This window comes from Pomacea canaliculata, linkage group LG13 (genome assembly GCF_003073045.1).
Source record: "Pomacea canaliculata isolate SZHN2017 linkage group LG13, ASM307304v1, whole genome shotgun sequence".
Classification (NCBI taxonomy): Eukaryota; Metazoa; Mollusca; class Gastropoda; order Architaenioglossa; family Ampullariidae; genus Pomacea; species Pomacea canaliculata.
Genome location: NC_037602.1, coordinates 5364379 through 5378932, shown reverse-complemented (window position 1 = coordinate 5378932; position 14554 = coordinate 5364379). Strand labels below are relative to the sequence as shown.

The following is a 14554-nucleotide window of genomic DNA, read 5'->3' as shown; positions in this document are numbered from 1 at the left end:
AGGATTTCTGGACCATAAAAGAGGAACCGCCATGTTGGTAGTAATGTCACCGTGACGCAGCTGGCCTGAGAAATGGTGTGTTCAGATGGTTCAGATGGCTTAGCCAAGCTCGTGATAGCTGGCCTTGCCAGAAGGTTAGTCTTATACGCCAGTCAATGACATGTCATCGAAAAGCCAGCAAAAACAAAACTCATGTCACATGCTGGTGATAAAAAGAGTGAGTTACTAGTATGTGTGTGCGTGAGCTGCACTCACTTCAAAGCTGTGCTTCGAGCAGACTTTAAGAGCACAGAAACATAGTTGTTTTGGTTTGTTTTTGTTTTTTGTCTTTTTGAGGGAGTAGCGGAGGTGAAAGGCACAGCTGTGGGCTGTCGAGTTTGAAGCCTATGGTATATTTACTTTCTTCCAATTGGCTGGCAATGCTCAAGACCGACAAGAAATGAATTGCTGGTCACATGGGAGCTTTGCTGACATAGTTTCTCACTTATTTTCTATGAAGACGCAAACAACTTCAATTTAAAATAGCGAGAAAGTATCCCCATTTATTTTTTAATCTAACAGTAGTTTTAATATCAGGTAGTTTTATTTTGATGCACAAACATAATGAAAAAATATATTCGAGGCTGCTTTCAAAACAGTCTCTATAAATACGAAAAATAAACCTACGTGGCCCTGAAATACTCAGAAGGTTGACCTCATTCCCGAGTGCACCATTTTTATTCGAGGCATCGGGAGCTTGTTCTTTCTCAAAGATGTTCCTAGCATGCAAACATCATCTTGACCATCACCTTGACGACCACTCCTGGTGCCGGTCTTGGTCCGGTAACGTACGCCATTAGCGACACAAAGAGAAACTTGGGCCAAAGGAACCTCCAAGACAAAGACTTTGAGTAAATTATGCAAGAGACGGAAAATGCGAAACAGGCCTTGAGTTTAAAACAGAACTTGAGAGATAGTGCAAAGGTGTGAAAGTCTTTGTCCTTCCGCCCAGGGTCTGAATAAAAAAACCCAGTTTTGTTATCAACCACGAGTGTATGTCTGAATGCATGCAGCCATACAAGTCTGAATCGACATCATTACCAGAAGACGATGTATGCAACACGTATGCAATCGTACAATACTTTCAATGGAGGTCGACAGTAAATCTTTAAAGGCAATTTTCTCTGTGATTGAGATGTCCCCTTTCCTTTGGCTGGTTTTCAATATTCCCCGGCATACAGTGTCAACAGATAGCGCAAAGGACTGCTCTAATCAAGCATTCAGCAATATTTTCCGTAGCGAAAACCGCATGGAGAAAAACAAACTTGCCTTTTGGACTTCATTTTCGATTGCAAATGTCGGATGGCATCGACCGCGATATGTGTTAATTTTTCATTACATCTTTCACACGCCTCACGCACGAAAGGAACAGAGTGCTTCTCTGTTATTTTTGTTCTTGAGGACGTGAGGTATGCTGGCGGAGGGTTTTTATTTGTGTTTTTGTTTCCCGAGAAATGAGTGACGTCACGCTCAGGGGCTCCTGTCCGCCATGACACAGGATCCTTATCCAACGCTTCATCAATATCCACGTGGGCGGAAGTTGCGTACCTTGCTTGCTTTTCGCCACGCGTGGCACCTGCTGAAAGATTTATGAAGCAGTTAGAACTGCGGCGCTCACGAGAAAGTAATTGACTAAACTACAAAGATGAATACGAAGGAGAAAGGAAGAAGACGACTAAAAAGAATAAGCACTAGAAAAAACAATAACAATGAGGTAAGGAGGATGACGAAAAGCAAAAAGAAAATGATTTTGATGATGACGATGAGCATACCAAACTAAGGAAAAATAACAGGTGTAGGCAATCGGGGTAAGGGGTTGGGGAGAAGTGACTGTTTCTTCTTTTGATGAAAACGAGGTGCATGCGTCCTAACGACTAGGTCTACACACACCAGGCAGTAGAATTTAGACAAGAAAAGCATCTTGCACATGGCCGCTGACAAATGGCGCCAACTGTGTGTATGATGTGTATAAAACTTTGCACTCTCGGGGGCCACAGCTGTGCACACTACACCCGCTCTTGCCAAAAACAGTGGTGCGTGTAAAACAAACTATGAATAACCCAGGCGACAACCTGACGCGATCCCCCTTCCTCCGCTACTCACTTTTCCATCCCTCCATCCTTCCCTACTTCCCCGGTACCCCCGTGCCCCTCAGCTCCAGCGCCCGGTACTCACTGCATCAGCACCGCGCAGGATGAGGGAAGGCCATTCATTCAGTCTGGCCTTGGCAAGTTCCGCTGTTACTATGGCTGCCGGTATTTATTATTATTTCAGGTTTCTTATGAGCAATCCGTACAGAAGTGTGAGCATGTTGCTGACTGCGTCTACCGTCGACACTTTGATTAGAAGAAATCCAAATTATATTGAGAAATTTTCTTTCTTCTGATATCTCCCCCATCCCCTCTCTCCATTTTTTTTTTATCTATTTAAAGTAAGAAATAAAAGAAAAGGAAAGATAGAAAAAAAAAAGACATAAAAGGAAGGAAGACTGAAAGAAAGAGGCGTACGAACAAACCCTCGCTCTCGTGACCCCGCGCATGAAACACAGCTGTCATCACAAGAGCGGAGCCGTGGAGCCCGGATGACTGTCTCCTTCTAGGCAGCTCGAGGGAACATGTACGAAGGCATAAATCAAAACGGAATGGAAGGTTGCATATAGGCTTAAAAAAAAAAAAAAACCCAAGAAATAAAAAAAAAAAAAAATGCATTACGACTCGTTCTCGCCGTGCGAGACAGGCAGCTTGGCAACCTACCCGGATGTCACATGGCCGCCTTAGCGGTCACAATTTGGAATTTAAAACATCCGCCCCGTGAGAGATAAAGAATCTGTCGGGGACGACTCGCTGCAAGGAGTTTGTCTTCGAAGCGGTACATAACATAATTTTGAAGTAGGAGTGAGAGGGTGAGTGGCATGCAGAGTGCAGTGGCCCGTGTATGTGTGTGCATGTGAGAGAGGGAGGGAGAGGGTCTGGTGTAGAGCGATGGTAATCACAGCAATCAGATTATCTCTTCGCTTTCGCTTTCTGGGTACGTGCGTACTGGCGGGTATGTGTGAGAGAGAGAGAGCGACGTGTGGTGGGTGAGAGGAATATCATACCAATCATATTATCTCTTTCTCACTCTTGCTTTCTGCGTTTGTGTGTGTGAGAGAGAGATTGCACGAGGGAGTGCGCTGGTTGAGTGAGATACCCGTTAAAGCATGTCAGACATCACACGTGACACCTCCATCCACATTAGTTGGACCGCGTTCAGAAAAGAAAAAGGTGTGACAGCGTGAGTAGTCGATCACTGTCCACGGGTTAGTTGGTTACCTTAACGTATCCCCAATGACAAAGGTAAGCTGAGGAGTTCTAAAACCACTTTCATTAATTTTCTAACCCTTTTTTTTTTTAATTTTGTGAATTTATGTGCGTGATGTGTGTGTGTGAAGAGAGTAATACACTGCCCGTCAACCAGCAGAACAAATGTTTCCACATCCAGACTCACCCAGAAGGACAGATGTAGTCGCACCTCACCACCAGAAAATTAACTTACACTTGAGGGAGGACAACATGTAAGGCACCCGCCATGACTGAGGGCTGCAAGACCGTGCCTCCTGGATTTTCTCTGGTACCCGGATGAGACGATTGCGCAGGGTTTATATTTTTAAACCATATCTGATATTTGAACAATTCGATGGATTTTTACCATGACAAGGAACTTCGTGTCCGAAGGGATTGAGGAAGGGTGGGATGGGTACATTGGGGGGAGGGAGAGAGACGGTGTTAAGTTGCCGTACAAGAGATTCGCTTTAAGCGAGTTCTTTGTATGCGAGGTCGAATGCATGCAGTGTTGGCTCGGATCTCCAACCACCCACGAATCTCCACAGACATCTACTTATCACACACCCTCCCCTCTCCCCCCAGAAAAAAAACTATGGGGTAGATTCCTTTGTTTACACATGTTAACTATCTGACAACAACGGTCAGTGTCATAGAACAGACCGTGACACCCTGGCAAGCCGTGACACCATTTACAACCACTGGTCCTGCCAATGGTACAACCACCCCGCCTTCTCGTACCATCGGCCGGCACCACCCTCTACCTCCTCAGATCTCCTCCCCTAACCTTCTTTTATCGAAGAAGTTTTTATTTTCAGTTTCTGAGCAGTATGTCAAACATCCTGCCCGCGAGAAGGGGTCTTTGTCAGACACGTCTCATTAGACCCAACCTTTGCTCATCGTTACCGACAAAGGAGTAAAAACTTTTGAGCAGATTTTTTCAGAGTTTTATTTGATACTTTAACTATTTTTAAAACTACTTTCTTACCATCTACTACCTCTTTTATCTACAGTAGCTCTGAAGAGGACTGACAGAAGTAAAAAAAAAAATAATCACGGTGTTTGTAGACTCATTAATCACTGCTTATGTCGCAGATAAATTGTGAGATTATTCAAAATGCATCTTGTAAGTTTTGATTTTCTAAAATGAAAAGCCATTGATGTCTTCATTGAGTGTAAGACAAACAAATAACCTTGTGGCTAGAGCAACGGCAAACTATAGGATAGGGTTCTACACCTGCGAAGCAAGCAAACATATCTTTACTTTTTTTTTATTTGATGTGCTTTTTTAGGGTTGTCAGTAAGACATAAAAAAGTGACTTCTCAATTCGATGTGTATCTTTCTGCTATCATTGACCAAAGAGTACTCGAGTACTCACTCGTTGGGGTGTTATATTGGTCTAGCTGCTTCTGATTAATATATTCATGCCAATATTTTTACCCGTTTAACTGTCCTAAAGGTTGGGCCGAAACTTTCAGAAACTTGTTTTGCTTTTCTATAAAATAAAGTCATCTTAGAGGAAAGGTACATTTGATTTGTTGGGTAAAATATGTTATTTCATTTTTTTTTTAATTCCAAAACTGTATTTTTCTAAATAATGGGTAAAACTGTTATTTTCTGTATCTGTCTCATGTTTTACCTGAAGTTCCTGATGCAGCAGTGAACTGGCAGTACACGGGTAGCTGCATACCCAGTAAAGACCTCCTGGAATCTCAGTACGACAAACTTTGTAAACATTCCTATGACATAATAAAATAAATCCGTGCCTGGAACTTTACTGTGTATGTTTTCTTGAAACTTTCACAAATTTGATACCTTGATTAACTGTTCTTATATACTCGTATATCTCAGTTTGCACAGGATCTGGAAGACAATGTCTTTGACTCCAATTTGTTGGCCTGATTTCACGAATCATTTATAGAGATACGAATCCATTTGTTCTTGGGGCACTAATTCTCTAAATGAGGGAGAACAGTCAGACATTCTTCCCGAAAACTTTGCTTCAAAGAAGTCGAGGACAGATGCTTTTGTCTGTAGAAGAAGTTTCGCCTCGTGCGGAGAAGTATTATTCCCTACGGCTTGGCACAGAAGAATTTGTTTGTAGAGGAGTTTCGCTGGAAGGGAGATCACTCACAAGCAATCTCACCTGAGGCCGCCAAGCTGCGAGACACACGTGTACGACAAAGACCCCAACAGCGGCGGGGGGAGAACAGGACCTGCGTGATGTGAGCAGTGTCAAAGGGGGGCATGCCCGTGCACAAGATCTGTGCAATCCCCGTAACCGATGCAGTACACCGCCCTTCGCTCGGGTTACGCCGCCTGATTGCATGGGGCTCCTTCAGGGTTGAATTTCAGCCCCGTGCTTGTTAAAAGGCGATCTTCTCCTTTACGGGACATAAATCATGCCGTTTGAGCATGTGCGAACGGGATTTTCTGTTCCCTCCATCCTAGAGCAAGACGATTTTCTGTGAAAAGTATTCCTTATAGACATGAGACTGGAGACCTGGAAAACAGGATAGAACGAGGGCAATGTTATTTTTTTTACTGAGAGCAAGCCGTTTGTTGTTCCTACTGCGAGACCTGTCATGAAAGAAATATCATGGTAAGAGCTGGGGGCTAGTGTGGAGACATATACGGGTAGAAAGGGGGTAGTGTTCTTGGCGAAGGTGTAGGGTGAAGTGTAAGGAGGGCAAAGTGTCTACTAGGTGTCACAGCGTCGAGGGAACTATAAGGAAGCCATTATTCTCCCTACACTGTAAGGTCTGACAATATGGCAGACGATAGTCTAGACAATAATTTGTTTGATTGTAGCTGTATCGATGTACGAATTTATGTGCGTGTATGTATGTGTGGTTGAGAGAGATTATTACGTGAGAGATGGAGACAAACGGTCACATGATGCGCCATCCGGTAGTTGCTAATCCGTTTTTGCATTGTCACGAGAAGCAAGGGATGAGTGACCAGCTCCTCGGTGGTCAATTTGGTGTAAACATTTCCGGTGTTTCAAGGGACATCTTACAGAGATAAACAACTACTTCGTCTCTCTCTCTCTCTCTCACACACACACACACAAACACACATGGGCGTGCGCACGCGCACAAACAAACGCATGCAGATATCAAGATCACGGTCTTTATCACTCCTACAACCACCTACTGCTGCGACAACTTTGACGACGAACACCACCAGACACTACAGTGTTCGAGACTGTATGAGTTTCAATAAAAGAAATGCATAAAGATCAGTGCCTTTCACTTCATTGTCTGTTTAAAAAAGAAAATCTCAAAGTTGTTCACCAGCTGTGTCCTCCTCCAGAAGTTGAAATCTTTGTAATTCCCCAAGCAGAGCCTCATGGCGGGATTTCTTCCTCCCCCCAACCCACCTTCGTCCCTCTACCTTCTCCTCCTGCCGGCACTCCACTGCTTCTACTTTCTGCACTCTCGAGTCAGCCACCCATCCGAGCCCGAACCCCACCTCAGATCCCCTCAAAGTGCACCCTCCCCGTTCCTTGAGGGCACCCTCTGCACACCGGTGACCCCGACTCATGCTGTAATCATATTTCTCCTGTGCTTTATGCCAACCGCCGGCTGGAGGGCACGCCCCCCCCCCCCTGTGCTCCCAGGCGGACGGTGCTCTCAACACAAGACCTGCACATCTGGATTGGCACAGGTGTATGTAATGTGTAGGACGACAGGGACAGGTGTGTTATCCAAATATTGCAATAAGGGAGTTGCAGTGGAGATCGCTGTCGGATGTTGCTGCCTATTATTTCTGTTGGTACAAATATTTTCCTGTTTTTATTTTTATACAGTACGAGAAGAGGATTTATAAATGCTAGTTCTGGTTGTATGTTGGTTTGCAATGTTTCTTTATTGCCGTGGATGTTTCATTCTCTGGTTTTTGTCTGTCTGTTTCTTAACCAAATTTTTCGAGGGCAACACATTACGAGAGGGAATTATCTACCTCAGTTAATTTTTGTACCATTCATATGGATTTTGCAGTTATAACCAAATCTTCTTTCTTTTTATCTCTTTGTGCGAACACTATTTGAAAATTATTTAGCAACATATATATATATTGTGGCCCTGTGCTCCACTGGGGCGAATAGGAACAAGAAGATATATATCATCTCACAATAAACATTATTTTAGTGAGGTTGATATCATTCATATGCTGGTGTTAGGTTGGTTGACCTAGTGACACAACCTCACTACCAACACCAACCCTCCACCTTCCCCGAACTTTCCTCCACATAGCAGTTACTGATAATGAGATTATCGTCTGTCATCTCCCCCTCCACCTTCCTAGTTCAAACGTATCTCCCAGCGTACAAACCAATTTCTGCTTTCCTTTTCACAACGTGGTCCGGGGGTCTGTTGTCTGTCTAGACAGTGTGGAGGGGAGGGGAAGGGAAAGCGCAAGATGCCTCCGTCACACACCCCACCACCCACCACCACCACAACCTCGCCTCCTCCCGGTGGCCCCAGCAGGAGGACTTCTTTCAAAAACATCGCAATCAAATACAAGCCCGTTGGCGCACCTGACGCCAAAGGCTGGTCACGATGACAAACAAGCATTAGCCTTTCATATTTCTTTCTCGACTTTGTGACCTGCTGTGGGGCCAAGCGTCTACCGAGCTGAAGGGCCTCGTCCTTTGCGTGATCTTGACACCTTGCGCCACGTTTCCAGCCTCCATTTTGTAGCCTCGATTCAGGCCCGGGACGCGAGGCGCCATAGACCTTTGACCTCAAGCGACAGGAAGCCTTAGACCTTTTCTGCTTTTTTTTAAAGGCGCGAACTATTCCTTGTGGTCGTCAATGGGTGTTTACCTGGTCCCTGCAGTGGCGATTTGCATGTTCATAAACATTTTGCATTTGCATGTACATTCTGTGCAAAAAGTGCATGTTGCATTGAAATCACCCTCCATGACAGGTCACTGAACTGCATTCCCTTTCTCCGATGTGTGAGAGATGTGGGGGGTCTGTGTCTCAGACAGGAAGATCATTCCACAGACTGATTCCTATGTGCGATGTTTCTGAATTTCTTTCTTTCTGTTTGTTTGTGAGTGGAACAAATAAGATTTGACTGTCTTCAGAGCCGAGACTCGTCTTTATCTAAGTGCGAGTGCACTTGCGGAGGAGCATGCACATAGTCTAGAAGGGTTCGCTAAGGGGGGAAATGGAGGTCACAGGTGGTAGACGGACATGGAACTATGCCTTGTGTAGCCTTATGACTAGACTCTTGGCGTTTGTATGTTCGTGCAAGATCCTAGTACCGCTGTATCGTGCTTGAGATCGCCGCCTTTCATCAGAGGCGACAAGGTTGCAAATCACACAGACGCGAACATTTTTAAGAAAGGTTAATATATCAGTCGTCAACAGACACCTCGACCTGACCCACAGAGGAGGGAGAGAAGGATGATAGCAGGAACGAGTAATGCAGACTGGAAATAATAATAATAATAAAAACCCACAGAGAAAGCTTTGAGCACATATGTAAGAAAAAAGCGCTTATTTTGCTTACATCATGGCTTTTATGTACACGAGAAACCTGACGAGAAAATAGCAACAACATATGGGGCAAGCATATGGAAGTGCGTGCATACGTGTGTTTGTGAGTGAGTGCTTGCGGACGCAAGAGTGCGCATGAACTTCAGTGCAAAAACTTTCAGAATGGTGGGAAGTGGGAGGAAAAGAACTCGAGCAGAGAGCGACATTGCAGACATGTTGATGTTAAGAAAAAATATCCACCATCTCAAGGACAACAGAATCAGCATTAGTGACATGATAGAGTGAAATTATTGCATATATATATATACATGTACATACAGAGAGTTCAATCATAAAATGATACATATTTTCCAGTCTATTTTTTTAGGAGTGTAATAACAATGGACAAACACATACCCGTCTGTGGCGAATTACTTTTGTAGACACAGCAGGGCGTCACCTTCGGGTCAGGGTGACCCACGAGGCTGGTGCCACTAAAGGTGAAGGGAGGTCAGGGGCTGGTTTACCCCATGTGCCTGTTCCACTGCTATTCCTGCACAACGCATTTACAAATACATAACCAGACCTCAGCCTGGGGTTGATAAGCTAGAACCTCTTGGCAAGGGGCGCCGTGTGTGTGTGTGAGAGAGAGCAAAGCTGAGGAATATCTGAGGTTGGGTGTTGCTAAGTAAACATCACAGAAAATATGTCAATATTCTTTACATTTTTATGAAAAACTCTTTTTTTTCCCATCACGGTTAATGTGTGTGCATACACTCACTCAACATAAAACAATAATAAATGCATCTGATTATCATCCAGGATGCTGGCTCGACAGATGTTTTAAGGAATGTTATGTTTACACCTTGTAAATAAATTCCTATTTTTTTCACAATAAATTTTCTCTAAATTCCATGTCCTCTTTTATCAGTTTCATAATCTCTCTCTCTTTGTTTCTCTCTCTCTCTCACACACACCAGCATAAACCACTTATGATTCTTACCTACATCTAAATATCTATCTAGCGCTTTCAGCTGTACCAGTATGATCACAGCAATGTTTTAAAAGCCGTATCTTTGAGACTGAGGTAAAGAAAACAGAACCCGTACTTAGTTAATTTCGTAGAACAACATCCAGATTTTAGCTTTTTAATTTAAAAGATGAAATGGGGGAAGATCATAATTGTGATATGTTTCTGTCAATGCTACTCGCCAGCAGCACCAATACATAATTAATTTGAAACGCCATGTGCCAAGTGTAGAGGAGAAAATGTGGTCTTGCAGCTCGACAGACCACTTCAGATTTCTGTGTCATCAGTGAATTACACCTTTGGGAAAACGATGTTGTGAAAGACACGGAAGCTTAGCGTAGGAGCAGAGGTGCCCGGATGTAAAGCTGCAACCATGGTCTGATGGCGATGTCAATTATTAAAGACAAAAATCTTATGCGGCGGGTACATCTTGAAGACGGAGCGTGGAACTGCTTACACACCAAGGCGTACATACCCCAGAGCATGAGTACTTCTCTCTTATCATTCTCTGACAACTCTTCCTTTTACTTGACAGTTGTCTGCCGCTGGTGTTGGGAACTTTCAGCTGAGCAAGATCGTAGACATACTGTATTCAGCGCGAAAATGGACAAGACAATGACTTGTGGAAGAGTGGATCAGTGAAAACCAGAAAAATACTTGTATGTATACATTTATTCTTTGTAGAACTGAATATTGAACATATTGACGTAGGCGGGCACGTCTCTCTTTTTCTTCAATCCACCCGCTCGTCTGTCCATCACTTACGTTTCTAATTAACTTTGCTTACATGTTTGTATATTGGTTTATGTGTAATAAAGATAATTTAAACAGTCAGCCGTAGCAGGACCATTACTATACGCTATCCTTAACCTAATAAAAAATATGGACGAACTTTCACAAAGTTTGTCAAAGTCGTGTAAAATATTGCCAAACTTCATCAAACATTCGTCCATGTTAGTCTTCCCTCACCTTCCGCTCAAATCAAGGTCCAGTCAGGTCTTCTCCCTTTAAGAAGATGCAGCAGCTTTAGAGGAGCCGAAGGCTTGGTCTCGACAAGATTTGCTCAAAGTTATCTGCCCAAGTCCCTCCCAACTACTTCCCGCTGTTGCCGATACATTCCGCTACCGTCCGCCTCAGGGTCAAACCGCACGCGCTGGGTGAGGGAGGTTAAGGGTTGGGCCAAAGTGTGCAAGTGGGACGGGGTCAATACCCACTTGGACCCGACGGTTAGAGCTAGGTGAGGGGAAGCCAAAGGTGCCGCTAAAGCAAAGATCTATACAACAGCTATGTGAACAGCTGCGGCCACTGAGTGGAAAGTGTGTCCATGTAGATGAAAACAGATTTTTTTGGAATCCCTTCCGACCCCCGACCCCTTTGGTGAGAAATGGTGAAGTTACACCTAAAATAAAAATGAAAGAAAAATATGTCGTTATTGTAATCGTTATCATCATCGCCATCATACGATAAACATTGATTTATCATGAGAATAATGAAGCAACATCATGATCTTGATTGGTTCCAGCTCTGATGCGATTTGACCTCTCTTAGACAACAAAACAGACAGGTAGTTGTATTTGTATCAACAAGCAGACCTATCATGTTGTTCCCTGGTACCCTTCTTGTGCATCGAGAGAAACAGTGAGCTGACACATGCACGCTAGAAACCACGCACGCACACACATGTACGTGAACTCGCGTTTTCATTCATCCAATTCTGAGATGAAGAAAGAAGCGGTTTATTTACAGAATATTTGAATAGGAACGAGCAGTGTGCTAATAGGATATTTCCGCTGGCTGATGGGAGCATCACATCAACTCCGACTTAATTAGTTCGGCTCACACATTTTCCCCATCTGCACGTGTCTAGCTAAAACCATTTCACGGTTGCTTTTATGTTGGTCCCAAACCATACCCAAACCATCTCACTACAGGATAGTCTTTTTAAGAAACTCAGCAGAAAGTGTTAGTTCTCTAACATATAGGTATTTTTATTCTTTCTTTTCTTTTTTTGTGGAATCTAATCTCTCTTTAAAACTGTTTCAGAAACACAGTTTACAAGGAAAATTCACTATGAACCTTAATTGAAATCTGCCAAACTAACTAACACGTTCTGCGGTTGAGATTTCTTGAGGTCTGGATGTCTATTCTTGGAGAAAGAAACCTCAACAAAGGTGATGGCAGTGAGGATAGGGTATAGACACATGCACGAGATCGTGGAGGTACCTGAACTGGTCCGTCCTTATCCACCCCACACATCGTCCTCGGGTCACAGGCATAGCCTCAGCTTTTCTGGGATCAACTCCCAAGTCTTGCTCCTCCCCTGCTCCCTCTCGGTGGGGAACGGGTTCCATTTCCTGCCGAATCAAGTAGCCTCGTCTCTCTCGTTAACCCGTGGAAGGACCCGCAGATGCATAGAAAATTACCACTGCCCGCCTTCCCAGCTCTGGGAGAGTGCCAGTCTCGATAACATTCGTGCCGTGGAAGGCTGGGCAAGATGGCGGCGAGGCCACTCTAACACTTCCGTGATAGAGGTGATAGGTGGAGGCATGGGGCTAAACATGGCCGCTTGCAACTCGGTTCTGCTTTGATAGCCGGAAAGCACGAAAGGGGTCACCGGAGCAGGGTATGGTGTTGCTTATTAATGCAATTGGTTCGAAATGCTAGATTGGCCGTATCAATGTTTGGCCCCTCTGGGTCGACCTGGCTAACCCTCAACCCGCCGGGATGAGCCGTGCGAATTACATATGGCCCGTGCTGTCCCCTTGGGGGACTCTCCTCTCTGGAAGTTAATCTTCGTCTGTCTTCTCCATCCCATTTCGGGGGCGCGCGGGGTCAAAACGGCTCGAGACTAGCTCCCGACCTGCTGTCTTCCAACGTCAGCCGCAATTTCTACTCATTGTAACTGGGTCTTCCGAGGCTAATGATGTGCTAAGATTTTTTTTTAAGGAAAAAATTTCAGAATCTCTCAGCATTTCGTCGGTACAACGCGCTCATGCACATGTCCAGTGCCTGTATATAAACATGCACATCAATCTGATAAATTACATTAAGATGATTTAGTATATGGAACTATAGAATATTTTAAAGCATGTTTGTCCAAAAAAATATTTAAAAAATTTAAGTTATGTGTTAAGCGGTAATTACGTAGCACTCAACACCATCGCTTTCCTCCTCTCTTCCTTTCTGCCACGCACCAGCTGTCATGCATCCACGCACGTCCCCCGATACTTTTCGTCGTATAATGCAAGCTTAAACAATCTTGAAAATGCATCACGATCGCACACATGTTGAAAGACACAGGCACCATCCCACCACCAGCACCGGCATCTGGTGCCCAGAGTGCTGTTCCTTTTACAGGAGACGCACGTGCTGCGCGTTGCATCGTGTAAAGCAGACGACGACCTCACTATCGCATCTTGTAAAGTGGATGATGTCCTCTCGTTGCATCGTGTTGATGATAAAAATAAATATAAAAATATAATAAAAAGGAAACACGTGGCTCGCTCTTTTACTCACATGCTTCGGCGACAGTCACGTGCGTTTAGGAGAGCCAGAGGTGAGCGGCAGGGAGACCGTTTGTTAAAGATAGGTAGCTTGTATACATTAAGGCTAAGGAGTGGACTTTTCTGTTTAATCATTAAAGCATAATTAATATAGTTGTATACGATTTATGGTCTTGTGTTATTTATCCGATGCTATCGTCTATGTTATCCACTCTATGCTGTGTGACAAAGCCACGTGGCTCCCAGTTACTGGGTAAGGGGGAGACCGATTATACCAAGTAGTGAGGTGTCTTTCTTCTCTTCTTCTCTTTCTCTCTTTCCTTCTTATTGTTATAGCGAGGTGCGTTGTCCCGGTGCAAAAGGTCGATCAGACCCCAGATAGTTTGGCCCGTGGATAACTTGGAAACTAAACCCGATATTTGGAGGAGCGTACCCCCCGTTATACTTTGATCCGCATCATCCCCCAATTACTAAAGTGCCGCGAAGTCGCCGACCTGTCACCTGCCAGGTGACCTACGCTGATAGAGGCAATAGGCACTAACGCTTTCTCTTTGACTAACAATTATCAAAACGTCTCCCATCTCACACTCTCACCTTCTACCCTGAACTGTCCGCCTTTTATGTAGGATTAACTTTCTGTACTGCAGAATTGACTCGTCGGATCAGTTACGGACCCGAACTTACACCTCGCACAAAGCTCGACGCCAATGTATTGCTCTACCTTTCTGTTGTTTGTGACAGTCTCGCTGTCTCGTGTAAAATGGACGATGTTCCTCGCTTGGAATAGTATTAAGTGGACGATGTTCCTCGCCTGGAATCGTGGATGCCTTTCGAGGTCCACCATTGCCCTTGTCTCTTGTCGTCCAAATGCTACACAGAATCTCCCCGTTAAAAACTCCAATCAAACCCTTTTCCCCTTCTTCTCCCTTGACGACAGACGCACGTGCAAAGACGACTGCCTGAAGGACAGCGACCTCGCCAACCACACCACGGAACGTCTGCGGACCATCGTGGACCTCGCGCGGTGGTTAGACCTTCCTTAATGAGGGCACGTGGCCGCCACCTAGCGGTCACCATCGTATAAAGAACAGGACTGACTACTCTCGCTACTCTGCCCTGCGCGAGGTGGCACCAGTTAATCAGTATTTATCGGAATTAATCAATTTTCGGAT

General features: G+C 44.5%; 1 long non-coding RNA gene across 1 annotated transcript; it reads right to left on the bottom strand.

The window, feature by feature from the left end:
* Window positions 1-353: 353 nt before the first annotated feature.
* Window positions 354-12733, bottom strand: LOC112554719. Its single transcript, XR_003097299.1, has 3 exons — window positions 12103-12733; window positions 9267-9402; window positions 354-1618 (listed from the first exon to the last, which is right to left on the bottom strand). It is a non-coding gene; the product is annotated as an uncharacterized LOC112554719 (long non-coding RNA).
* Window positions 12734-14554: the final 1821 nt, after the last annotated feature.